The sequence below is a fragment of the Manacus candei genome, unplaced genomic scaffold (assembly GCF_025592945.1).
Source record: "Manacus candei isolate 608988 ecotype Guabito, Panama unplaced genomic scaffold, ASM2559294v1 h1tg000011l, whole genome shotgun sequence".
In the NCBI taxonomy this organism is placed as follows: Eukaryota; Metazoa; Chordata; class Aves; order Passeriformes; family Pipridae; genus Manacus; species Manacus candei.
Window position 1 is genome coordinate 8,449,036 of NW_026138059.1, and position 27,448 is coordinate 8,476,483.

The window sequence follows — 27,448 nt, forward strand, 5'->3', positions numbered from 1 at the left end:
AGTGGCAGAGTTTGGAAGGTAATGGTTAGGGTCTTGCACTTGTTCTGTCCAGCTTGCAAAGTTCTTAGGCACATGCTTAGCTGGAAATGTATGAAGTGCATGGAATATAAATACACTAAAAAATGAACTGGAAGGAAGCAGTTGTCTCATGTAATTCCCTCAATATGTGCACAGAGCAGGAGTCTGTTACTTCTGAAGAAAATGCTGCTCTTGTTTCTTGAGGATAAAGAGGGAGAAAATGAGGGAATACACCTGCAGAAAAAAGCAAGGCATGTGATAGTAAATATGTGAGACTGCCAGTTATGCCATTACATTAATTGTATATGTTACTACTTTTGTTTCTTACTGTCTTCTGCTATTAGTCTATCAAAACAGGAGTATTTCTGACATCGCAGCAATTCAGTGCAAGGATATATTCTGCCTTGCTCTTTGTAAGACCTTAAGTTCATTTGAAGAAATCAGAGTAGGCTTCTGTTTGATGGCTTATTTGGCTACATCTGAAAATTTTATTTCGCATTTTTAAAGGGTTTACTTTAGAAAAATATTAACTTATTGCTGTGATTAATGTGCATTATTAGGAGAATTGTTTGTTTTGAAAGGACTATCACAAATGGGTTCCAAAGAAGGGTCTGTCACCAGTGTCTGTTTTACTTTTCATTTTATTCTTAGACCCTGTTCAATTCTGTGGTATCTGGGTGTCTGACTTTACGGAGCATATGACACAGCTCTCTTTCCAGCAAATTCTGTTAATGTCTTTCTGCTGAAGTACCTTCTTTCTGCCCTTACAAAAACAAGGATTTAAAGTACTACAGTCTAACCACATCAAGAACATCAAACTATGCCAGTAAACTTCTGATAAGCCATTTATCTACCACTTCCATTTATCTTTGTCTTTAGGCGCCTCAGTGTACTCCACATACCTACCAATGCTTCCTCTAACAATTGCCTAAATATTTTTCTGTTTTAGTAATGCAGCAGTGTTCTGATCTGGTCTTTTTTTAACAATATGTGTGAATGACATTTTTCAGTACTCTTTCTATTTATGTACTATAGTACTTACTGATAATTAAATCAACATAAATAAATCCTGTTGCTTACTAAATGATGATTTCTCATCTGCTGTTCAGTATAAAGACAACTAATCTAATGTGAATAGATAATTGTTGAACAAGGGTTTGTGAATACATGTGCAATTCACTGAATATCTCTGTGTTGGGGGTAAAGACATGCAATTAGATAGAAGGGGACAATGAGAACGCTCACAGACATGCATTACTGTCTGAAAAACAGAATGCATGACCTAAAGAGAGACTTTTTTCAGTGTCTTCTGTGGACACTACAATGGTCTCAACTAAGAAAAGTGTCCTTTTAATTATCAGGTGACCCAGATTTGCTATTGAGATAGAAAATATATTTATTGAAAGGTTTTAGGTGAGCTGCTCACTAATTCTTTTACTATCTAAAATTGTATTTTTGAATGTCCTTGTTTTTCCCTGCCAATCACATAATCAGTTATTCCCTGTTTCTTTTCTTGTGGGGCTAAGCTGGCTTCCTCATTTTTGCAGTTCATCAATACAAAACTGATTTGAAGCTGAGCTGTATAATAATAAGCCTTTCAGCAGCCAGGCTTGACACTTGCCTTGTAATTAAGGCCTTGATGGTTGTGTTGATGGCAAATGAAAGAAAATGGCTTTGTTCTCAATTCCAGAGGCTTGATTGCTGGTTCTCGTTCTCACCTGAATTCGACCCATTCTGCATTGTGCACATGATTGCTGGAGTGTGAGTAATTGCAGTGCTGGCAGATGACATTTTCATGAAGCACACTCTGCACTGCTCCAGAGGGAATTTACAGAATTTATAGCTGGAGAAGCTCATCAAACATGGATTTAGGAAATGCCTATGTGAAAAGTGGGAGCCCACAACCAAATATCAGAGCTTTTCTTTTGACATTTGCTTTTACATAAAGGACTGTCTGCAACCTGTCTTACCTTATGGTAGCAGCCTATTCATGACTAGATTTTGTGATTAAGTGCGGTTACTGAAGTTCATTAATGCAATTTTTTGCTTGTTTTCTTGTAATTTTTTGTTTACTGGGAAAAGTAGATGGAAAATAGTTTTCTCATTTCCATTAATATTTTTATATTTCCCTAATCTTTCAACTACTTAAGAATTGTCAGCTTTTTCATGTATTTATTGGCGACAGTGTATGCATGTTTTTTATTTAAATTTTCTTATTTTCTCAATCTTTTTGCATTACAACATATTTTGTTTAATTTAAATGAAAACGAATGTACTTTATAAATAGTAACAAAGGCTTCTACAATGGAAATAGACTCCAGAATTTATAAATCAGTTCTTTCAAAAGAAAATATTAATGAATTTTATATTGACGAGTTCACAGATTTCAATGAAGGATGTTTTGTGTTGTAAATAAGAATTCGATATCGAAATTTTGCACTATAGGTATGATATGCTTTTATATACCTATTCATGTAGGTAACGGGTACATAATCTTTTCTTCCCTCTGCCTTAGTACTTCTGCTTTTTCCTCTCCATCTGGCAGCCTTTGTGCCTGTCTCATATTCACCATGTTGGTGTCTGAGCCCCATGTCTTTTTTCTCGCACTGGGACGAGTACCTGTAGGTTGCTGCTGTGCTTGTATCTTTCCCAGCACCTGAACCAACAGAAACATTTATGGAATTCTGCTGATCTTTTTCATTCACAACTGCTTCGACTGTCACTGACTTTGCACATGACGATTTGTAGCTGCTGTGACTCAGACATTCTGTTACGCTCCTGTCTGTCTGGCAAGCCAAACTATCTGCACTTGGGTTTTAATATTTCTTGAAGCTTCTCAATCATGGCAAGTAGAGAGCCTTTCCTCCTTGCAACTGGTATTACTGAAAGTCCTGAGCAATTGAACGATTGAGGGTTGCAGGTCTTTTTTTTTAATTAGGCTTATCGATTAGCCCCTGGGAAAAGTTAGTCGAAAAGTCCTTTGAGTTTCTGCAATAAATGTTTGATCCAGAGTAGTGCCGATTATTTAAAACACACAGAAAAAAAATTCTAAGGTCTAAGCTGATAGTGTTGAACTGCCCGTTGTTTTAGGGTCTAACTTATCCTCATTTCAGTAATAGAACTCTATATCAATACTAATAAATGGCTACAAGAGGAGAATCAATCTTAACTGCTGACAGTTGTTTTAATTTATGCTATAGTCCTCAGATAATTGGGTAGCACTTTCTAAGTGTCTTACCTAAATTCATGATTGTTATCCTGCTGTCATTTACAAAAAATACAGGGTTTTTGTAGACTTTAATGGTAATAAGATGGAACTTGTTGTAAATACATCTTGATTTTAGTCATACATAATAATCTCCTAATATACTTTGACTACCAGTGTTAAATTCTACTCCCAAACTTAAGTGTTCCTTGGGGACTCACCACATTCAGGTTCAAAATCTCAAAAGTACTTAGGCTTTTAAATCTTTTGAAAATTTGAGTCTCAGAGTCACTTCTTCTCGTTCAAGCCATGAAAATAATTGCACTCAAGGTGTAAGGCTCAAGAATTGGAGACGGAAGTCTGTAGTTCATCACTGTCTCTCCTACAGTTATTACTGGAAAGCTGAGGTGCAGCTTTCCTGAACACTGGCTAATGCTCCTCTTGCAGAAGTGTTCAGGACCTGTGTCCAGCATGGCAGCTTCCTGAGATGTAGTCCTGCTCTCAGCGTGTTCCTCTTCCAACAGTCCCTCAGCTCAGCCCCAAGAGGGGAACCTGCTGTTACCTTTCACAGTGCCTGCAACAAAACAACCCATACCTGTTGTGACTTTCAGTAGAAAAAGGGCAGGTTGTCAACCTCTGTGTCCATAGTCATGACCTGAACTTAGAAAATTATTTTGTTTGTGGGAATGAGACTTCGATCAAAGAAGAACATGGTGAGAAAACCCTGAGGATTTTTAACTATTTGTCAAATCTGTTGCAAAACAATAAACAATGATGAAAGGAATGAAAACAATAGCCACTGAACTAGAAATGTGTCAGTGAACAGAAGCTTTTGAAACTTGCCAAGGTGATGAGAAAAAACTACCTGATAACATTACCTTAATTATGGTGATGGTCCGAGTCATACTGGGCAAGGTGATCAAATATTACGTTATGCAGGCTGGGTTTGGATAATACTAACATCTAACACAGCAACTGTAATGTTAAAAATCGTCGTAATGCTTTATTGTAGAAATTAAAATATTGCAAGTTATGAAAAACATTCAACTGATACTCCTACAACCTTGCCACTACTTCTGGTACTTAGTTGAAAGCTTCGGCTTATGTTAATAATCTTCTCTTACCCTATTTGTAACCTTCACCTTTTACACACATACCTCATTACCTTTGTCAACCAGAATGTTAATAAGTACTCCTTTAATCTTCTCTAACACCCACTTATGCTTGCTTTTCTGACATGTTTTCCTCAAACTTCTCCCATTTGCCGCAGTGACCCAGCCCTGAGACATTTTGTTCTCTTTCCTTCATCTCTTCCCCTGGCTTGTCTCTCTGCTTTTCGCTGTGTCTTTTGTTTGACAATACAAATGTGGTCTTCAACATCTCAGCAGTGGCTCTTAATTTTTCTTGTCTCTTCTATTCCCTTCTGTCGTTCACACGTAGGTGAGAGAGGGTGCTTATCTCGTGCTTTTGGATTCATCATGAGATGACCTTTTGGCATGTAGCAGGGAGTTGACTGTGGCTTAGCCATGGCACAGGCTATTGCATGAGACCATTGACTATTTTTAAATTACTTTTTTTCTCATTCTCTCTTTTTTAAGTCTTAAACAATTTTACAGTAAAGGGAGGAGTTTCTTACCTGGCTCTGCCTCTTGTTTGCCCATTTTAAAGGCCATTGTTTTCTCTGGCACCACACAGTATGTTATGTTATTCCCTCCTGTTTTATGATTTTCCAGCCCATACAGTCATCAACAATTGCTTGTTTCCATGGAGAAACCTGAAGTTCTTAGACAATACAATGAGTGTGAGAAGTTCTGTGGTTCAAGGGAGGTGATGAAAGGATAGAAGCTTCCTTCTTCCATTTATAAATGCTAGTATTCCTGTGATTTTTGTTACATTTTCCTTTAAACCAGCATCTCTCTTTGTTATAGCCTTATAAATATTTTTGAATCTAAATAGAATTTAAGCTTGTCTTATGGTGCAGTATCTGTTAATCCATAAGTTATTTATTCAACACCTGGTCTACCTGCTAGTCAAGCATTCTTGATTTCTTTATCTTTTGATACAAATTAAGTAGCACAGGGATAAAAAATGCTGCAGTTTATTAGATAATGGATTCTTACTAATGATGTAGTTTTTGTACCTTTGGGAACAAGTTGTACACCTGTTGGTGTATCTGCATCTGCAGATTATTCTTCCATTCATGAATACTCTACATTTACTCTACCAATATGCTTGTACAGCTCTTTGATATGCAGTTCCAACTGTAACTGCTACATCAGCCCACCTTAGTGTTTTGCTTTTGACTCTTAAAAATCAGTCTGTTGTAGGAAGTCGCCCCACAAATATCCCATGACCCCTTTGAGGTCTCCTGTACCAGTATCAGAGGACATCAAGGCTTTGTCCTCTCAATGCATATGTTCATAAACATATTTTGGTTTCTCTCTATTTGCTGTTGGGGGTTTTGTGTTGCCTTTGTGTTCTGTAAATGTTGTCCTGTCTATCTCCAGCAAACTGTGGGATACCCCAACTTTGCATCTGAGGCACTGCTTTAAGTAGTGGCCTGACAGTACTAGTGAAATATAAGGGGGAAAGAAGAATAGGTTTCTGAGCTAGTGTCACCTGAGAGATAGTCTGAAACCATAAATCACTTGAACATAAGAGAGCAATAGCCATGGCTACATTTTACTGTGAATGCAATTTGGGACTAATTTAGTGCTCTAATCTGTTCACAAATAATTTTTGAAGAAATCTATTCAGTAGGACCATATTCATTTTTCTCAAGTATTTTGAATTGTTCATACAGACAAATGTCAACCTTGGGTACAACACAGGACCTTTTAAGTCACCGTCAAATGGAGACACAGGAAATGGATCTGATGTGGAAATATAGTGTGTTTCCTGGACCAGGCTCTACAGCTTTCATTCTGGTGTACTGAAAAGGTTACTTCTGTGCTTCCTTATGTTACAATATGCTGAGTGTTGCACTTTTACTTTCGTTTTGTTCAGAAGATGGCCTTGTTGTTAAACAATTTTGGTTAGGGATTAAAGGAGAGAGAATAAAATTTTAACTTGTGACAGCAGATGGCAAAACTGGGCCTTAGTCTACAGAGGAGTCAGTAGGTGCTCAGCACTTTCACCTGTAGTCATTAGGTAGATCTGACCTCAGTGCACAGTAGACTGTATAAACAGCCCTGCCCAAAATCTGGCACTGTAGGCACATCAGTAACACGACACTTTGCTGCATTCACTTGTAATAGAAGTCTTGTCCAACAGTTGTCAGTGTAGGAAGGTAAAACTAAATCTGCTAACTCTTACTGTATATAGTTCATAGTCTGCAGTGAGTAGGTCTATAATCTGTAGGTTAATGTTATTTTTTTTATGTTTTCATTTTTCTAGTTGTTTATGTTTTTTTTTCCTTAAGATGCCATCACTACATCCAGTTTAGTTAAGAAAACAGAAGATAAGATACAGAAAAGCAAATCAGTTCTCTACCCTAAAATTAATTTACTCATTTGTTTTGATTATTTGCCTGCTGATTTTCTTCTGCTCTGGCTCTCTGGGTAATACTGTGTTGAGGAGATGAATCTGAACACCAAAAGATATTTGTTGACCAAAAGGTATTTGAAATGCCTCCAGATCAACAGCTTATAATGCCATAGCCTTTCTCCTAACATAATTTGCTTTGTAGTAGGGTTTTAAGATGTAGGATAAAGGAAAACATTCTGACTCATCCAGTCCTGTTGGGGTGTGTTCCTCCTACTTAAGGCAATTTTCAGATTCCATATTGTCCTGGCAGTGGGCACACTGCTCACTTTGGAAGAGCAAGTAACACTTCAAACACTTTGTGTTTTCACTGTCCTCATTGCCTTCTGCAGTCAGGAAAGTCCCCTGTTTTTTCACTCAGGTGTTAGTGCCCTGTTTCCCAGTCTCTCCAGTGTGCCTCACAGTCAGGAGATAACTATTTATCTACTGTGTGGGGGATGCACACAGCCTTTCCAAAAACTCCCCTCAGTGCCAGTTGTGTATTTACCTCATTAGTTTTAAATTCTTTTTTGGCAGCAGCTGATTCTTTGAACCCTTAATCCTACCTAAGCTACACTTGACATAAGAAAACATGACATCCAGTAATAACAGTGATGCTCACGCACTGTCTACTTTCAGTGCTGATATTCATAAATCTTCCGAGAGCACTTAATGTCAACTTTGGGTATCTTCTTCCTCTGATGAAGGGCATTCACTCTTCTATATTTTTATATTTAAGATCACTTTTTCTTAATAATCCTTTTTTATTTATAGATAATAGAGTTTTATAACTCTAGAAGACATTATTTCAAAACAGGGTTGGCACTAAGACTGTTGGTTGATTTACATGAAAGTTAATGTAAAGGCTCACAAATGTTTACACTTCATATTTTTAAATGTTTTGTTGATGGAAATTATATACATTTGTTGTAGATTAAAGTACCACAGCAAGCCAAGCCAAGTGGATCACCACATTATCCCAAACACCAGTATAATATTTTCTCCTTGTGCTGTCAGATCCCCTTGAGTTTAGCCTTTCCCTGGTTTTGTGGGGTTTGTTGGTAGAGCTAAATGTCATTTCCCAAATGTAAAAAGATGGAAAAAATGTATCATGGTTTTTGTCAGTATAATTTGCTGATATAGTAGTGTAAGTCTTAAAAACAGCACTCCTAGTCAGTATTACCAGAGCACAGTGTTTTCTAGGCTCAGGTTTAGCCTTTTGTGGGCAACTAAGAAACAACAGCAGCTTTGGCCACACTGGCATTTCTGCAGCTCCACCTGGGGTGTTCCTGAGGGAATAGGACATCTTCCTCTTGCAGTACCAGCCAACAGAGCTGTTCTGGTGTCTTTGAACATACACCAAAAGGGGATTAAAACTTTCAAAGTATGTTTGATGACACAAACCAACAAGGCGTGTTGGTTGTTCTTTGTGTGAAGCTAGTTAAGAGTTTCAGGGGAGGTATAGAAGTATTTTGTATTTGAATTGCAGTAAAGCCTGAAAGAGCACCCTACTTTGGACAAAAGGCTCAGTTTCATCCAGGAACAAAAGAAAATAAAAGGGTGGGGTTTTTTACAAAGTAAAATGTTTTTCTTGTTTTGTTTTTTTTTTTGAGGTGGAGTTTTTTTAAAAGGTCTACAGGATATCCTCCAGGGAAAACCAAAAGCAGAAAGAAATGAGTGTTCAGAACACTGAGTGTGGTTTTACAGCAGGATGAGGAAAAGAAAAAGATACATTCAGAGGATACTGATAATTAGTGCTGGATAGGAAAAAGCAGAACATTAAAAAAAAATCCACTCTGTATTTGCATTCCTGTTCTCCCAGAGCTCATGAAGTCTCCCTCTACCACCAAAAAGTGTCTTTGTCCCTGAAGGACCGAAGAGACATCATATCCAGATGAGCTTCAGGGCACTGGGGGGACGGCTCTAAGCAAGGGTGACAAAGAGAGAGATTTCTTACCCATCCAAGGTGGTGGCTTGACCACTATCCCAGCTGGGAAGAGGTGGCTCTCTGATCATGAGTGGAGTTTGAATATTCAAGGTCACTGAGCTGAGTTCCAAACCTCAGTGATCAGAGCTCTCCCCTGATCTGAAAGGAAGTAGTAATCATCCCATCCACTTTACAGGGCTCTTTCTTTTCCCACTGTCTCACTATATATATATATATATATATATATGTAAATTGCTTTTTTGACTGGGCAGATACCTTCATTCTTCTGAAAACATTGGAAAAACAGACATCCATACAACCTTTGCTATTCCACATCTCCAAGACAGATGGCATGAAACACAATGACTATTCCAAATAGTGAAATTTAGAATAGTCAGAATATTCTAAAAAATTAATTCTAAAAAAACTCTATCAAAATATTAGAAATAGTTGTAGTTATTTCATCTTTCCTGAAAAAAACCCCAATAAACCAATTAAATTACTGCCAGAAACAGCTCAAGTGGCCACTACTGTTGAAATACTTGCACTAGAGGAAGTACACAACCTCTTAAAGGCAGGTGTTTGCATTAAACTGAACTAGAGCTGGACATTTCCTTGTGATTTTATTTTAGTGGTTCAGGTTTTGTTCCATACCTTCAGGGATAATAAGAACCGGGGGCTCATTATGACCTTTGTTAAAATTGCAGGTTCTCAGCATCATTCAGAATGTAACCTTTTTGTGGGAATTTTCTTGTCTTCTACTAAAATATCCAGTGCTTATAAGGGTAAAGTATCCAATCCATGTGTTTCTGCCATTCTCCTGTGAAGTACATCGCTTGGGGCATCTCAGAGACCATGACATTTAATCTGTCTTTTAAATGTGCTTTTCTTAGGTGCTAAACAGTAAAGAGAGTCTGCACCTTAGCCTCTTACAAGTGCCCTATATTTCTACTTCTACAAGGGTAACTGAGTTTTTTGTTTGGGTTCCTGAAACAAAGCATTTTTATCATTAGTAGAATTTGACTGGAAAAGTGTTGGGACTTCATTTTTCCAGTAGTCTCAGTGGCAAGCAAGTTTCCTATGGCTGCATGTGCATTTGCCACGTGTTTGATATTAAGGCAGGTCTCTGAATAGGTACTACACATGTAGAGATTTATGTATGCAAAACAGTATTCCCCAAAAACTGCGGACATCAGTTTTGACATGGAAGGTCAAGAGCACATAGTGGAAGCCAGCATCACCATCGGCCCCTTTAGCTCTGTCTTCATGTTTCAACAACCAACTCATTTTCAAATCTGTTAATTCTCGCTGTATCTGAGAATTAAAAATCATAAGCAGACCTCAACACGACGGCACTGGGAGAAAAATGAAAAAACTCAACATTATTTTAATTTTAAAATGATTTTTAAATTCATCAACGAATTAGGATATAGAGAACACCTGCATTTAGTGTCACTCCCACCAGGAATGAGCGGGCGCTGTCCGTGGTGCTGCAGCCCAGCCCTGCCGCGCCGGCTCCTGCGTGAGGAAAGGCGAGGCGCTGGCCGAGCAGAAGTAGAGGAATAGGCAGCGAAGCCTTTCACAGTTTTGTTAGTACCTTTCTTCTGTAAATAGTTATTTCTTACCTGCACCTGTGTTTATAGTTGAAGTTGCGCAGCTTGTTACAGCTGTTTTCTCCTGAATAAATCCACCTATCCTTATGTAGGAAAAGTTTTGTTCTAAGATCAAAGGTGTATTAAGGTCACCATAAAGATACATGTAGAACCATATCCCTTTTTAAAAAGTAAATTGTTGGAATTTATGGTTTATGTATATTTCCAACGATTAATTTACTCCCTCAGAATGCTGTCTTAAAATAAATAAAAAAACTAACTAGAAATCAAGAATTTGGGAGTCTTGTGAAAAGTTATTTGGTTTATGTGTATCTTTATTTTAGCCAGTTGAACTGTGTATGTGAGAACTTAATATTGAAACCCAATCCTTAAATTATAAAAATTTTATGGGAGAAATGATGGTTCTTTGAAGGTTTTGTTCCTGTGTACATTTTCAGAAATTTTCACATAAATTCACACATTATTTTGAAGATTGAAAGACCCTCTCTTTGTTTTTATAAAATTGCAAAAAGAAGTGATAGTAATTACACTAAGTATTTACATGCAGTTTGATTAATAGAAAATAGTTTTAGTCTTATTGTTGTTTCCATTTTCTACTCTGTAGAATATTTCCTTGCCTGAAAAGTAGCATATAAGGAATTGAGTACAATATCTTTTAGAGGATTTATGGTAATGCTGCTGAATTTAGCTGAGCATAAACAGCATGGTGAGCCCCTCAGGGTCTCTTCGTTTTCCTGACACACTCCACTGCTGCCCCATTAACACTTCGTCTGTTATTGCCATCTACTCAGTTTAATGAGTATCTTTGAATCTGAAGTTCTTCACAAGAAACAATAGCTAAAATATCTGATGCGCCTACTGTAGCTTTCAGTATTGTTTCCTATTCCCTTTATATTTTCTTTAATAAAAAGTACAAGTCTATTCTTCAGCAGTAGTTACATCATGACATTTTCTTTAATTGTGGTAGATGCTAATCACAAGCACTGAGTAGTGACTACAGATATGATGCTTTATCTGTCTGTGTTGAAGGTAAATGCATACTGAAGGCTTTTCCTTACTTTAAAATTCATCTGGTTAATACTGACTCTTTAATGTGAAGAAGGAGTAGTTCTGTGGGAGACTTTGTGCTATCAAAGCAGAATATTATATTTCTTCTAAGAAATAAGACAGATGGACTAGGTGCTCTTTTCTGATACTTGTAGTAATCCAGCTAGCTGATGTAAAGGGTCAGCATGTATCTCATTAGATTGGATTCCTAAATCTGAATAATCACATTCCTCTGAATACATGAATGAACCATCTTAAACAATAGGCTGTATTATCAGTTGAGGACTCCACCCGAATAAAAGCCAGAATAATGTGGCACTGGGACTCATCATAAGATTTAAGAACAATTCTGATTTTGCATTGATTATTAACTGATCAACAAAAGCGCTTTAAATCACCTCAGTTATTTAACATATCTGGAAAGTCTTTACTGGGCCAAATAAAAAATCTGAAAAACTGAACAAATTTCTATTCTAGAAAACTGGGGCAACCAGTTAGATATTGGAACAAGTTTTTGTATAAATGCATTCATGGAAAGCAATTTTTAAAAGCTAAAATAACGTATGAGAGATTTTCTGTGTTCCTAGTAAGCTTACTATTCTTCATTAAAGTTTTTTTCTTTTTTCTTTATTTTTAGAAAATGAGTCTGGAAGAAAACTGGTGAATCCAATCCAGTGGACCTACAAGCACTCTGACAGGCTCAGAGAGCGGAGTCTGTACCAAAGAGCAATTACCCCACCAAACGATTTCAGGTACAATTGACCTAAATATAGCACTCTCTTGAGATTATTGACAAGAGTTCATTTCCTGTAGTGCTTTTCCCATTTGCTACCCCTGGTAACCACTGTGATCTTATCTTCCTGGTGCTGCATGACTTCTGGGATGCAGTTAAGAGTTCTGTTGTGCATTATCTTTAAACAGACAATTCATGCTAAAAGAATCATTTGCAGTTAAATTAGATGATGCATATATTATTCTGCTGCTGTAGTTACAAAGAACAGGAATGAGTACCTGAATTGTTTTGGACCTGGATGCACTGGAATTCTTTTTACTGTGAAATCAGAAAGGTAGTACTAGTTAATTGTAAATAATAGGAAATTTTATTTCATTAAACATTAACAATAGAGTCAGGTATGCAGGATGGATAGGTTGGAAAACTTGCTATTTATTTCATTGTATATATATATTTATTCATAAAGTGTGGCTTCCCCTAGTGTCATCCTACTACCTCCAGGTAATCACAGTAGTTCTCATATGCTGTCATGAAAAACAAATGAGTGTATAAATCGAGTGTGCAAGTGTACAAAATGTGGATGAAGTAAATTCAGAGGCTCATATTGGTAAAATCCATTTCAGTTTTGAGGAAAGCATTTTTCTTAAGCATTGCTTGCAAACTTGTGCAAAATGCTGGATACATTTGCATTCCATGTATGTGGAATATAGAGAAAATAGGCGGCGTTCCCTTGGTGTTCATCACAGAGATTTTTTTTTTTGCATCGTTTTTCTTTTACTGAATTCTTTTTCAGAAAATCTGTACATTGCCCAGAAATTCAGAAAGCTAGTATCAGATTCCATGCTGAGCAGCTGTTGGGGAGCCATTTTTCACAGACCTTTATTAGCTAATATTACAGGACACAATTGTGCTGTGATTTTCCTACAGGTCCTCTATGTTTTCCCAAAAGAACATCAGAATGATTTTATTTTATTAGGGGAGTAAACTCTGCTAATAATCATAGGTCCCACTCCTCAGAGAAAAGTCAGGAAGAAGTTGAGTTAAAAGCTGAATAATTTATAGGATAGAAACACATATACAATGTATTGTTCCGCTGACTTGGTCCCTTTGATGATGATGGACAACAGTTATAAATGTAGTTAAACTCAGAAATTTGATGCTAAAGTAAGATGAAGCATGAATCAGTTAATTACATTAGACAGTAATTAATTAATTATTGAGAAAGTTTGGATTAAATATAGGAGAAAACTTACTTCTGATTTATTTTTTGCCAATCTACTATAATGAGTTGATGAGACACAGCGTATCGCATTGGAAAGCAATAGTAATTTGAGATGTAAGTATAAGAAGAAGAAAGTGGTAAAATAATATGTGAAGGTGGGATGAGAATATGCAAAGTATGATTAAATGAATTCTCAGCTGGACAGGTTGAGCTCATAGAACTTCTTGTGCTGTGGTTTAGGGTCATGAGAAATCTGTGTAGTCCTTTCTGGTGGGCTGCTAAAGAAAATAATTTTGAAGTTTGAGAAGTGAGAAAATGTACATGAGAAAATTAGATGGATTCTGTTGTAGAGTCTTCTACAGAACGGGACAATTAAGGAACATAGGCCTAGGGGTGAAAAAAAAAGTATCAATCCTGTCCCAATATAAAGAGAGAGAGAGAAAACTCATAAGAAGTTACCAACAACCCCAGAGTCTAAATTGAAATATTTACCTTCTTTACATCTGATATTGACTCTTGCCGTGCTGCAAGGGCTTAACCTTAAACCTTGCTGGTGTGATTTTTCTCATTTTCTTTTTGCTTGCCTAAAATATATCTAAAGCTTGATGCTTTTTGTCTGCAGAGGCTTTTCAGATACACAAGTTTTGTTAATTATTATCTTTACATTCCATATACCTGACATGGTTGACATATAAACAGTTATACATACTGTAGGTGAGTAAATTGGTTTGAAACTTAGGAGCTAACCCCAGAAAACCTCATGTAAACTCACTTCTCTATGTGAATGGTCTTTATGAGGATTGCTCACTTCAGCTGATAAAAGGTAGAAACATCATTCTGGGCCTTATATTAAGCTTCATCTTGTACCCAATGAAAGGTACAGCATCTTAAGCATTTTTATTATAGTTATTTTACATCTTGAAGGAATGATCTGGTCCCTTACAGGATGCAGAGCCATAGAGAACAATATCACAGATCAGGGATTTTATATTTGCTGCTGTGTTCAGTTTGCCCTGCCATGGCAGTGAAAAGACATAGTAAAGCAACCCTAATTAGGCAGTGTAGGAATCCCTGGTATGCAACATTATTCTTAGCCAGCTTTGTATTATTTCTGCTTGTCCTATGGTGCCTCAGGGAATGAGAAAAGTCTGACCCATTAGTTAGAGAATTAGCTTAGAGCTGGGAAAGATGAGTTTTGTCTATGCCACAAATTTCCTGCAAGACACTTAGCTAAGTATTGACCAAAATTAAGCAAGACCTAAGGATCAGCAATTGTGACTGTACTTCCTCTGCTTTTGAAGCAGAATCATGTGTCCTTCCATATTTCTGGTATCTTAGTTACCCGCCTTAAATAATTGAGTAGTCAGAAATCCTCACTCCCCTTATTAGCTGAAATGAATTCTGTATACTTCTCTGTCATATGGTTCTTATGTAAGAATATTGATGGAATGGCAGGGATGCACAAAGCAAAGTAATACCTTATGCTAGTTCAGATAGAGTATTACAAACACACTGTGATGGTGACAAGTTCATGTTACCTCTTGGCTGTGTAAGTCTTCCTAATACGACCCTCTGAAAAAGCAAAGTTCATCAATCAAAATGTCACATGTTGCTAAATTTGCAGTTTATAAATTGTCACTGTAAATGTAAGTAGTAGCAATCATCACATAAACCTGCACTTCTTTTTCTTTGTCTCTCTCCAGACTTAAATGGTTTCAAAAATGAGGCAGTAGGCTCTTCAAATTGCAGTTTCTAGGCAGCATCCCTGCTCCTGTGAGCAGGCATGGCTGTTTATATTGCATGGGCTGGCCAACTGTGATTGATCACAGGCTGCTGCTCATGTTAGCATGCTAAAGAGAACAGTTATGTTAAAGCTAAAAATGCCAGGGCAGGCGTATATCACCAGTAAGAATTAGGAAAAAAAATTCTTTTGTTTTATTGGATATATAGCTCAGCCTGTCAGAATATCTAATCCCTAAATCATCCTGAAAATTGTTTGGGTTATAAAATCAAATTAAACCTGCTGTGAAAGGTCATGGTCTCTCTTCACTGCACTAGCAGCTGTGTGTATAAATCTCAATCCCAGATCAAGGGGAATACGCCACATAAGATGCTTTTTAAGAGAAATCTGATGATGATAGAGCTGATCATTTTTGTAGCAAACACTTAGAAAGTGTTGGAGAAATTGGATTAGAAGAGGTAAAAAATAATTTTGCCAGATCACTGCAGCTTCTCAATGTTGAATCCCTTCTTTTCTCCTACTCCAACATTTTACGAAGAAGGGTTATCGTGTCACTTGATTTTGATCACTTTCCAGTTTCTAGGGTTTTTTATGTGATCTTAAGTGATTCTTTTGTCTTTATGAATATTGGGTACTAAATTTTGGTGGGCAAAAAAATTCTTAGCACACACAGGGACATTTTGCCTTTTTTCGCTCCAGTTGAATGACTGTATTGCTCTAACTGAAGTATTCCTTCTGAAGCCAAGGAAGACGCAGAAGACTTAATTTGAAAGCCAAGTGGAATTCAGAGAAACAGTTCACTGATGAAATAGGGTTTGGGTCAAGGTTAAGTTAGGTTAGACCTATGCTTCTTATACAGTAGAAATAAAGCTTTTATTAACAAGTCTGCATATAAAAAAAGACTTTCATACACTGAGACAGGAGACGCACGAAAGCACCTTTGTGCAGCAATACCTTTATCAGTGCACTGAAGAATGCCGAGGAAAGGAATATGTTTGACAAAAACTACAAAGGTTCTTATACAATAAGTAGCTAAAAGTCAACAGAAGGTACACGTTTTCTCATCAATCAAAGCTAGAAAGAAACTATTTTAAAAAGAGTTTTTAAAAGCATGGTGGGAGATTTTTATAAGGTTAGCAATCCTTTCTGTGTACAAATACAGCTTGTGACTCTGTGGTATGTCCTTATTGATGTTATTGCAAACAAACTTTAAAGAGACAAGTGTACTCTTAAAGTTTTCTTTCTTCTTTCAATTACATTTTTGGGAAGGTGCAGAGGGAGCAGACACTGCCATTTCATGGTCACCTTGTACATTTTGGTAGGAGGCTGCTTCCCTGAGGCCTGTGACAGACCAGTCCATCCTGCTCAGCAGCTCTCAGTAATTGTCCCTAGATAACCTTGTGGATGGATTTCTATTTCAAAAGCGTACAGAAGTTAAATATTGCTGAAAATAGCATTCACTCTTGTTTTGCTCACTTTCATGGCTTCTGGGGTGAAATTTATCTGTCCTAATGTAATGTCTTTTATATCAAAATTATCTTTGGCTTGGCTCCCTCTATAGTCAGTGGAGAGAAATAGACACTTTTAGGGCGTGATTCATCTCCTCAGAAGGTAGACATCTAAGTAGGTCAGATGAATCAGACTGTAGAATAGCACATTCCTTACTAGAGAGAATAAAGAAAACCTAGGGATCAGCTTAGATGTTGAAGCGTGTGTTGCAGATGTCTAAAGTTAAGTGAAATGAACTTTATGTCTATAGGAACTAAGTCAGAGTTCAGAGTCAGAGGAAAATATCCTACTCTTTGGGAAGGACCTTTTTCTTCAGAGCTCCTGCTTTCACTGCACTGGGGTGCATGTTCTTTGTTATAGTCATGAGGTGATAAATTAAAAAAAAATTGTTACTCCCTCTCTCCTACTTAGTACTTTAAAGTGTGCCCATTGAGTAGACTGAATTGTGTGAATAGGTAATTTGTATACATTTATCATCAGTTATTCCACTTGTTCCATAGGGGAATAATTTTTTTACTAATCTCCTCTAATAATGTGTGTGCATGACCTCACCATGGTATTGGTTAGTCCTTGTGAACCATTTCAGAACCAGATACTTTTTTCTTGATTTGAAATCTCTGCAAGTAGCAAGAGAAGTGAAGATATGCATTTAATTTAGGATACTAGACTAATTTAAATTGTTTCTCTATCATAATCACTACTGTTAGTTCCAGAGTTTCACTAAATGCCTCAGTAGATGAGGTGGTTTTTGCAAATATACCTGAAAGTTTCCACAATGAATATTTTCAAGTGCTAACCCATGAGTTTTGCAAAAAAGATCTCTACTTTATTGGGGTTGTTTTTGCTTGAAGTATCAACTATAATCAATAAAATATCACATACAAAAATGAAAAACATTATTTATTACATATTTAAAATACAAAATCAACAAATAAAGACTCGCCTAAAACACTTGAACACCAATGCAGCTTTTTCATATGTTACTCTTCTCCCATTGTTTGCAAAACTCCAGATCCCAGCAACCCTGCAAGACTTTTGTCAGATGCATACCCAGGAGTAGCACAAGGATAACTGCCTGGAGTAAGCAGATTGCTGGTGAGGCTAGCAGGTGCCAAAACATGCTGTTTCATGACCCAGTGTAAAGATGCCAGAAATAATCTCAAATGTACTTCAGTAAATAAATGCAAAACCCCCTCAGGCTTCAGAAATACAGTATGTAGAACTGTCTGAGATTAAGCAAGAAACTTGAAAGTTAGAAGACCAGTGTTCTAATTTCTGCTCTGCAACAGATCAACTGTGTTCAGGTAGTGATGTATTTCAGCCAAAATCTGTATTTTGCCACTTAAATAGATGGCGTGGTTTTCAAAAAGAACTGAGAGCAGGACTACAGTGGATTCCAAAGATAAAAACATGAAATTAGGTCAAGTCACATGCAAATGTTGACCAAGTATCATTATGTCATTTCCCCTGTCTTTCAGAGCCATAGTATTTAGCTGTCCTTGTTTATGGTAATTTCTAATGCGTAAACAGCAATAAAAATTGATTTGTAAGTTCAGGTGTTCTTTATCTTCAAGTGCATGTGCTGTAAAATTACTTTATGTAAAACCACTTTATGTAAAATTACTTTGTCACTTAATCAGTTGTCCAGAGAAGTTGTGGATGCTCCATCTCTGGGAGTGTTCAAGGCTGGGTTGGATGGGGGCTCTGGGTAACCTGGTCTAGTGGGTGGCAACCCTGCCCGTGGCAGGGGGATTGGAACGAGGTGATCTCTAAGGTCCCTTCCAACCCAAACCTTTCTATGAATCTACGACCTTACTATTAAAGGTGTAAGTAGACTCATAGCTAAGGAACATGTTTGTTTGATCAGCCTGAAAACTGCTGTCTATAGATCAAGTATGATCCAAATGGCTGAGGTTCAGCAATTGCTTTTAACTTTAAAGATGGCAATACCAGGATTATGCTAAGTAAACTTGAACTTGCAAAATACACTGAGAAATTGTGAAAATCATTGAAATAGTTAGTACTATGCCTTTGGTGTGTAAAATAAGATCAATGCAATAAAATGTATGCCTGATACCAAAATACAGATGCAGGGGTGAAAAGGAGCTAAAAAAACAGGTGAGAAATTTTATTTGCATTTTATTGTATTTAAATTTTAAATCCTTCTGCTACTGTAGCCCTTTCTGTATCTACTACTGATTGTATACTGTGTAGTATATCTAAAAGTATCTAAAAAATAAGGGATAGTAATTGTCATAGAATTATAGAATATTTTGATTTGAAAGGGACCCACAGGGATCATCAAAGTCCAACTCCCAGCCCTGCTCAGGACAGCCCCAGGAATCACACCATGTGCCTGAGGGCATTGTCCAAACAATTCTTAAACTCTGGCATGCTTGAGTGCGTGACCACTACCCTGGGGAGCCTGTTCCAGTACCCAAGCACCCTCTGGGTGAAAAACCTTTTGAGAGGAAGCAATGAGGTCTACACTGAGACAGACGAATTGTTATAGTTTGACAATTATGGCAGAGGAATGATGATTGCTGTAGTTTGTAGACATCCAAAGAAGTGTCCATGTGCTAAAATTTTTAGGGTGAAAAATTGTCTTCAAGGTAACAAGCACTTTATCTTTTATGAATTATGAATGCAAAGCCAAGAATCCAAAGTTTAAAAGGTAAGGTATAGTAAATGATGCAGAAGTGACAGCAACTTAACCTTATGAAGTTTATGGACATGTAGATACAGTGCCTGTTCTGAAGTACCCACTGAGCTGGCTCTATGTTCTTTATTCAAGAGATTAGAAAAGCCAAATCTTCTATACAGTCTGTCTGTTCATCAGAAAGGCACATAACTGAGCCCTGGTAAGCCGCCAGTGTAGAAACAAAAACAGAAAGCATCCTTTAAAATTGAAGTTCAACTTAAATGCGTAGCCATGTGTTACAAATGCAATGAATCATCTTTGAGTGCAAGAGAATGAACTTATACAGCAAAATATAATCTCTGATTAAATATGCTGGTATAAGAGACACAGTCATTCTTAAAGGACAGAATATTTCAAATGGAAGCCACTTAATTGATCAGATATACAGGTACACCTACCCATATAGTAGTCTGTGTTTTTCACAAAGTCACATCCATATGAAAAAGAGGAGGCAAAGGTTTTATTGGGTTTACTCTTGTATGTATTTGAACAGGGCTGATAAAAATAGCTGTTTTGGCTTTACATCTCTTGAACTTAATGGAACTCAAATATACTCTTTACTTGTGAGAATCAGTCATAAATTCTTGAACTCATGTACTTTAATTAATTCAAGTGGCAATGGTAGGCAACAGGAACTACTGTGCTGTAGCATAGTATATAGAAAATGGTCTCTATACTAACCTGCTTCTTTCGCTGTTTATGATGTTAAAAGAAATTTTTGGCTAAAATCCAAACTTTCTGTAGAAAATAGGAATAATTGGCAATGAAATAACCATTCCAGTATTCCAGTTGTTATAACTCAATCCAATAGTCAAAAGTAAATTCTGTTTTTAACTGGATGAATAAAATACAGATGGTTAATATATGTCCTTTAATCAGATCTCAGCAGGATCTTCAGTTATTTCTTATTATGTGTGGAAAATCTACATTAAAGAGTCCAAACACTCTAAAACTAATACGTACCAGAATTAACTTTGTTAAGGCAAATTAATTTAATCTCCTCCATGCATATGCATTGTGAAGACTTCTTTAATTACATGATCTCATATTGTTTTTTCTTACAAGATCTTTTCCTCATTCAGTTCACAGGATATATGATAGTCACTTAATGAGCAGCTGTTACATATTTTGTTTTCGTGATATTTTTCAGTGTGTGGTCCTGTACCTTGTTTACTACAGAATATGTAAACCCTGCTCTAGAGACATAGTTATTAATTATTATTAATTTCCTTTGGGGATTTTCCTAGACAATATGATTTCCAATCAATGGCTGGGGAACCACAGCCTAGAAGACTGTTGAAAAGGTGCCACTAATCTACAGGACACTCCTGAGGTGCTGAGATCCAAAAGCCTTGACTCATTACTGTCACATGGAACTTTTCCAGCTCAGGGTTTCCCATCTCCAGCTATGTCTCTGAATGTTCATCACTTCTGCAAACTCAAATGCCTCATCTCAGTGAGTTACATAAAAAATTAAGAATATACTTCTAGTCACAACTGTAAAAAAACTGGTTTGAATTACTGCTTTATGTCAAGAAAAGATGGAATCCCACTTTGTAAGCCAACATCCAATTAATTTGACCATTCTAGCTCATCTTGCAATGCTGTCCCATTTTTTAGTGTGTTGCTTCAAAATTCTTCATCAAATGAACCTTCTTCAGTACACAGTTCTGATTCATCCTTACAGCAAGGCCATCTTGTGCACTGTGTGAGGCAGGTGTGTTCTGGGAACAGTGGTATATGAGTCATGACGTTAGTCTTCATCATGATACCCATTCACAAAATGGGGGAAAATTTGGTTATATAGGTAACCTGGCACTTCAGGTATCTTTATCCTTGATTTGGTTATGTTAAAGAAGTTATTTTGAAAATGTGTCTGTGTGAGAAAGAGAGAGATATATAGACAGAGGGAAAGATAAAGAGTACACACCATTTTAAAAATAGAAACTCGTAAGAGTATCTTAACCCCCATGTGAATTAGGAGATACTTGGAACCTTAAAATCCCCTACAACAGATTGTACCATTCTGCTATTAAACTAGTTGCGTAGAATAATATTCTGTAAAAACTACTGCTGGAGGAATAAGATACAAGATACCTATTTTCATTACCATCAGACTCCACAGATATTTACTGATGATACAGGAATCATGATAAACTGAAATTTGGTTCCCAAAAGTCCCCAGAGAGGTTTTTAGTTATTAGCAATTCTCTGATCAATTCTCAATGACCTTTTCTACCCCTATTCACTCTGTTATAACTCAGGGTGTACCCCTATCCCGTGTTTTTAGCAGGACAGTCCTATTTCTCACTGCTCCACTGGCTTCTTGTCCCATGTTCCTTTTTTACTGCAAGCATATTCCAAGTACTTGTTCTTCACCTCCTGTCTTCAGTGCCTTTCTACAGTCAGTAGAAACGTCTGTATGTCTTCATCCCTCATTCCGCCATGGTTGGATCCCCAGGCTTATGTACATCTTTCTCATTCCCACTGGCTCTCCAGTCAGAACTCCATTGTTAAGCTCTATTTTCAGTTTCTGTGCCTTCAACCATCTATTGCTTCTGCCTTTGCACTCCTGTTCCAAATACTGCCATGAAATGTTGGCTCTTCCTCTGTCTTTCCTATCTGCTGCTTCGTTTTCCTTTGGACAGTAGGGAACTGATAGAACTCTATTCATGTAAATGTCATTGTAAATTTGAGAGTGAAGCCTCTGTTTGCTCTAGGACAACATTGCATGAGTTTAATTTCTTTGCTCAAAATTTGCACTTAAATCTAAATATAGGAGACAGAGGGGATGCACCCATGACTGATACTCAAGGCCTGACTCTAGTCCAGGTACACCTTTCTGTTCCTGCTGGATACATAGCACATCTGCTTCTACTTAGGAATTTCGGCTTTTTCTCTCCATGGCTGGTTAAACTTTATCTGATCATGTCTTGAATCCATCCAGTTTCTGCTAGATGAAACTAGACTTTTGGGGTGTTGCATGGATACAACCCAGAATTCAGTACTGACCTAATGAAACCTAATGATTATTGGAGTTACAGATGCACGTCTTGACACATCCCAGTAACAGCTGGGCAGGTTAATATCTTCACCCCTCAGCAGAATGTTAATGTAATGTAACAACTTGGACAGAACTTATGTAGAAAAATGCTGCAATATCAATCTTTGGAAATTATACAGTGTCAGATACTATTCAGTTTACTTATTGCACACTTGTATAAGATTTGAATCTAGAAGGTATCACTGGTTTATCTCGTGTCATATCTTGCTTAACACAGGCTGGATAATTTTATCTGCATACACTTAAATTGTTCTTTAGCTGAAGAAGGCCTACTTGTTATTCGATCTTGAATTTAAAATATCAGATAGTGGTGGATTTACTTCTGTCCTGCATAAGTTGTAAAGCTTTGCATAACTTCTGAAGTATTTCTAGAAATTGTAGCCAGCTTCAAGAGGGACTGAGCTAATATCTTCTTGTGAAAGTGGTATTCCATGTGAAAATAAACTAGGTAGCACTGGGAAATACTCACTTTGCATTGGCTAATTATTGTACTTAATTTTCATGCTTTCAAAATACACAGTTTCTTGTAAGCTTCACAATATTGCCCTCTTCTTCCACAGCTTCTGGCTCTTTCACTCCACTGCACTTTGCTTTGTCATCTTGATGCCTTATTCTTTTCCTGGCAAGAAACTTGGAAGAGCACATGATCAATAAAAGAATCGGGGAAAAAAATGGCAGAGCAGCCTAAACTTTATAATGGAGTCTGTGGGGAATATTTTAAATGATAGAAAAGATATTGGATGTGGGGCAAGACAATAATGGTGGTTAGATTTATTAGAATAAATATGGGAGATTTGTCCTCAGTTTCCTGCGTTGCTTACATCTTCTCTCCATTCTTGTCTCTATGTGACAGTTCCTTATCAATAAAATAGGAATAACACTGCCTCAGATATTAAAGTAGTTGCTTCATAGATACAATAGAAAGAAGGAAAAAACTGATTATACTCAACCTAGTGTAGTAGTACGGCTCGTATGAGTCCTGTAATATGTGAGTAGTGTAGTACTGATAGTATGTCTCACATGAGCAGTATGATTGATGGATCATGAAGTTTTAAACCTTGGAAAACCAAATTTTTGCAAACCTTCCTTTGTTTGCACGGTTCTAACCATTGCTTTATTATCTCTCCTCCCCTCAAGTGATACTCATGCTTTCATGGTTTATATTACCTTTTAGCTTCTCACAACTACTCACTTCTGCTCATATGTCAACATGGCTCCTGTTCCTCCAGAATTCCCTCTACCTTGCTCTTTTACTTTAAATTTGCCTGTTACTAGCAGCAACTTCCATCTCCTTTGAACTGTGTGCTCCAAGTCAGTGTAGAAGGACTTTTGGGCTGCATGAAGGTAGTGAGGCATTGAGACTGCGTATGCCAACAAGATGATGAATGGAAATATAGTACAAATATATAACTACTCTATGGAGAAGAAAGTATATAGATTTTTTTTACCATCAGGAGTCTCTGAGTTGGGTGAAGTAGCTCTTTGATCTGAAGGACATGTTCTTAACTCAGTGTAGTGGGTTTCTGTGGCTGGGTTTTGGTAGCAGGGCAGGGGGGTGTTACAGGAAGAATTATTTGTGGAGTTAGGAAGAGCTTAGTTGTAACAGAGAGGAACTGAGCTGGACACTGACCATGCCTGTACTCATTATGCTTTATAATGTCCTGTTTGTCTTCATAGTTGGGGTAGCCCAAGGCAAATGTGAGCTCTGTTAATACTACTTGTAATCACTGCTTTGTTTCTCAGGTTTGTGTATTTAGGGACATATACCATAGCTGTGTATGTTGAGATGTTCTAAAACTATTTCCAAATTAGTTCTATTATGGGAAGACCTATCTGTCTTCTGCAGAAAAATTATTCAAACAGCAGAATTCAACCACTGTGGAAGTGAGTTGAGTCTCTTTTCTTTGCTACAAGACCTGTATAAAATACCATGGCCAGATTCCAGCTCACGCAAAGGATAATGATGCAGGTGTATGTGCTGTCAAAGTTCACTGATTTTCCTACAAAGGCTTAAGACCAAAAGTTTGTAAAGCCCAGATCAATTATAGCCTTGACAGGCACCACCACCTCACTCAGCTTTGAGAACACTGAGCAGTTCCCAGTTCACACTGGTCTTAAATATTGACTAACATGGCATGATGAATAGCTCAGACCATTTTGTAGAACAAACGGTCTATCCATGCTCGATCACACTGAACAAGGAAAAAGCAACATTGATCCCTTCCTTTTCGAGGAGGTTGGAATTTTGTAGATCCCAGCTGCTATGAGCTGGTGGTCAAGAAGACGAATTATCAGAAAAGTAAAAACCAAGTCTAAACTTTTCTCTAAAAAACATAAACACAAGATGTGGAAAATCAGCTTACTTCGTATACAGTTCAGGAAGATGGGCCAAAGTTTCATGCTGGCTGTATTTCTTGACAAATCATGGCTTAAAATGTAGATGTGGACCAGGAATATGATCAGTGTGGAAGTGTCATGAATTTTACTGGAGCTAGTAAATGCCATCCTCCAACTAGATTAGTGCAAATCTGTGTGTTAAATGCAGAGACAAAAAAAGGACCTTTTGTGGTTGCTGGATTTCAGACATGACTCGATGACACTCTTGAAATAGAGTCTAATTGCTAGGGAAAGGGATTTTATTGTATTCAAATATAAATAATATCTTACAGAATCTTTTTTGTGCTGACAAACGTTCCAGTTCATACTTTTATGTTTTTAATAAAAAACAGGGAAAATTTTCTGTTCATCTGGTCTTAATCTGGCAAGTGATGTTTTTGAATTAAGAATGATGAGCCTGATTCACAACCTTACTTATGTGAGTAGTCCCTCAGTGACTACTCTATTTATCAGTGCCAAGGATATCTAGGATCAGAAAACTTTTTCCTTTCATTTCCTGAAAACTGAAAGACAGGAATCTATTTCCAATTCTCAAAGAAGCCTTAGGATGCTTGGGGCTTTGTTCATCATAACTGAGTTTACACTCCCTAATGATGGGCAACATTCTTACCTGTTTTGTTTCTGTTTGAGTGATGCATAATAAGTACTTGAGCACAAACCAAGCTAAAATTGGGGAAAGTAAAATGGAATACACATTGATGCAAATAGAGTATTATCCTCAGTCAGAAGGCTTGTGTTCTACTGAAAGCATTTTTCATATACTACCCCACCTTTCTTCTTTTCTGTAACTGGGTGCCCAGGGAAGTGGTTGAGTCACCATTCCTGGAGGTATTTAAAAGATGTGTAGATAAGGGATTTAGGGACACGGTTTAGTGGTGGACTTGGCAGTGCTGCGCTAATACTGGACTCAGTGATCTTAAAGGTCTTTTCTAATCTAAATGATTCTATGTACTTAGGTAAACCTTTCAACCTTTCAAATGTTCTTTTTTCAGCATGGTTTGGTGAGAAGTTTCTTGTACAACTGCAGTCGTGCACTGATTCTTGAGGTTTTAAAGGCAGAAGATGTTAACATCAGAAAATCAGCTTTTTGTTACCTAAATAAGTAACTTTGATTATGTTTTTGATACAGAATGTGTATAAGAGCATTTTACTACATCTATGCTTGCCAATTTGATTTAGGTCATGTGCCACTTAATTTTCATGGTTTTATTACTTAGAAACCTTTTTATTTTACAAGATACCTCTCAGAAATACATATTTTTGCATATTCAGTAGTAAAACTTGCTGCAAACTTTCAGTGAAACTCTACTAGTGGTTCCTGAGGATTATAAATGGTGGCTTTTTTTTTTTTTAATGTTTTGAAAGAACCTGACTTTTCAGTTTACAAAAAGAACACATTATATTCCAGCCAGATATGCATTGGGATGCACAAAATTGCTTCCAATCACCATTTCTATGACATTTACCTGGTTTTAATAATTGTTAGGGAATATACTCATTGTATGACCAAGGAACAATAGTCCTGCAACAGCTGCGAGCAACTGGGAAAGACTAGAGCTGGAAAAGATTAGAGTGACCCCTAACTGCTCCTAACTGTATGAAAGTTCTGCAGAAAAGATCCTACACCAAAGTTGTGATCTTTGTTCTCTTCTTCTGCATAGTCAGGAATCTGTGTCTCTGTTTTATGCTTTTAGCCATTTACATTGAAACTTCAGAACATGTGTTTTGATTGGCAGCACAGATAGGTAAGGTATAATTTACCAGCAAAAATGCCTTTAGAAATTCAGGTCTTCTTTCCTTGGAAGAAGAATAGTGTTAGCTAACCGAGAAATCTAACATTCTGTTATAGCACACTTCTGGCACTGCTGTTATGCTTCCTTTCTCATAATCTTCCTAAATCCTGATAGTGTCTGGGATTTTGATCTACACACATGGCCCATTGTACATCTCTCTGTTGTCAAATATTAAGTGTATCTAATCTTGATGAAAGATTTGCCCTATTTATCTCTTTTCCAGAGAGGCAAAAGACTCTGAAATTTTGGTGTGGTCATTAACATAAGAATGTTTTATGTTCATAAAAAATTCTATTATACTTGGAAGATCAGAGACTTCCAGAAATATATTGCTTTCAACTATGGTAAAAGGATTCTGACCTATTCATACTTCTCTTACTTAATATTGACCGTTAAAGCATGATTAGAGAGAATTTTGATAGGAAATATATCTATTAAATAGTTACTTATAGTAACTATTATAGTTACTTATAGTAACTATTATAGTTTTCCCTTCAGTTTCCTTTAGTTTTCAGTTCGGATCCACTTATCCTGATATCTTGAGGTCAGACTTCAAAGATGATTCACATTCTTTAAGACATGTATAGTATTGACTGGGATTTTATAAAGGACCAGACTTCTAAGCTGCTTATATAGGAAATCTCATCTCTATTGCTGAGGCTTATATGTAAAAACTCCTGAAAATAACACTAGATACTTACTGCACTTTCAGATGTGAAATTACCTTCTAAGGCCCATATTATACATCAAGCTATATTGAAATCCTGATGATTTCTTCACACGCATCCAAACTGTTAAACTGTGAAACAATTATTCCAGCTCTTCAGGCTATCTACCCCTCTTCTGTCCTTCTTGCATAGAATCACACAGGAATTCAGGTTGGAACAGATCTCTGAAGGTCATCTAGTTCTCCCTCTTTCTCAAAGCAGAGCCATCTTCAAAGGTAGATCTGGTTG

At 37.0% G+C, this 27,448-nt stretch overlaps 1 protein-coding gene across 23 annotated transcripts in view; it reads left to right on the plus strand.

The window, feature by feature from the left end:
- The window catches only part of MYT1L (myelin transcription factor 1 like), a 321,644-nt gene that overhangs the window by 96,371 nt on the left and 197,825 nt on the right, over positions 1-27,448 (plus strand). For all 23 annotated transcript variants that reach the window (XM_051778259.1, XM_051778260.1, XM_051778262.1 and 20 more), the window contains exon 2: positions 11,970-12,084. The gene's annotated coding sequence lies outside the window, so the exon portion shown is untranslated. The remainder of the gene's footprint in view (positions 1-11,969; positions 12,085-27,448) is intronic.